The sequence below is a fragment of the Schistosoma mansoni genome, chromosome 5, assembly GCF_000237925.1.
Source record: "Schistosoma mansoni strain Puerto Rico chromosome 5, complete genome".
In the NCBI taxonomy this organism is placed as follows: domain Eukaryota; kingdom Metazoa; phylum Platyhelminthes; class Trematoda; order Strigeidida; family Schistosomatidae; genus Schistosoma; species Schistosoma mansoni.
The window spans coordinates 7871220-7872341 of record NC_031499.1 but is presented as its reverse complement, the minus strand read 5'-3'; the positions used below and the strand labels follow the sequence as shown (position 1 = coordinate 7872341).

At 36.2% G+C, this 1122-nt stretch overlaps 1 protein-coding gene across 1 annotated transcript in view; it reads right to left on the bottom strand.

Moving 5' to 3' along the window:
* Window positions 1-1122, bottom strand: part of Smp_040110 (putative thrombospondin type 1 domain-containing protein) — a gene marked incomplete at both ends in the record, with an annotated part of 28285 nt that overhangs the window by 16181 nt on the left and 10982 nt on the right. The gene's annotated exons all lie outside the window — the stretch shown is intronic.

The window sequence follows — 1122 nt, the reverse complement described above, 5'->3', positions numbered from 1 at the left end:
ACCGCGATCTAATAAACTAAAAGTGGGGTCCCGTTTTTCTCATCGAGTGGTCAATGACTGGAACGCTTTACCAGAACAAGTGGTATCAGCACCATCAGTGAACATTTTCAAAAAGAAGCTGGACCTTCACTGGAAGGAAATCTGTCAGGATTAACACAGGTTCATCAACCTACTATCCTTATTACTGAAGACTGGAGAGCAATATAGTAAGTGGTGTTAAGTATTACTACACAAGAATCGTGGCTATTTATTCCTCAAGTGAAAAAGTCCTTAGTATGATAGAACAGATTTGCCACATCACGATGATAAAGTAATTGATATGTAATACACAGGGATAAAGAAAACCTAAAAAAGGCGATGGAATAAGTAGAAAAATGTTGTTGAGCCCCGGTCCATAATTTATAGCTTTGAGAAACTTGAGTGCATTGGTGGTAAGACTCTTTTAAAAAACATATGAAGAATATTTTTTTTCGAGTTCCATGCTTATGTACGAACTAGAGAAAAATAAGACTCCGTGTAAGAAGTTCATGCACAGAATAATCACACGAACAAAATGTTGTGCATAAACAAATGACTGTCAAGTTAATGGAGCCGGTAACTCGAAGTGTTTGTAGCATTTTCCAACTACAAATCAAACAACAAAACTTTGTTACGTATATACGTAACAAAGGTAACATTAAACTATACTGCCGACCTTTGAACGAATTTTAAATGACCCTGAGAAATATAAGCCAATCAGAAGACAGTTGGTATACATTAAAAATATATTATACAAAACCAAAGAATTAAAGTGGAAACACTTCTTTTACATAGATCAAAAACTTCTCAAGGTCAGATATAGGTTCAGAAGTTTTAAAATCTTAGTGCATACGGTACAGGAACACATCCATATGGCTCCATAGTAGTCGACCTCTGAAACCATGATAAGGTCTCAAAAATTCCTTTAGCTCCGACCACAGCTTCAATAATGTTAGTATATTGGTATGGTTTACGGGTTGGGATTAGAGTTAAGATTTAGGTGTAGGGTTTAGGGTTATAGGTGAGACTATAGGTTATGGACAACCTTTGAGCGACGCTAGAGTGACTCTGAGAGTGTCAACATAATAACTAAGACCAAATGAG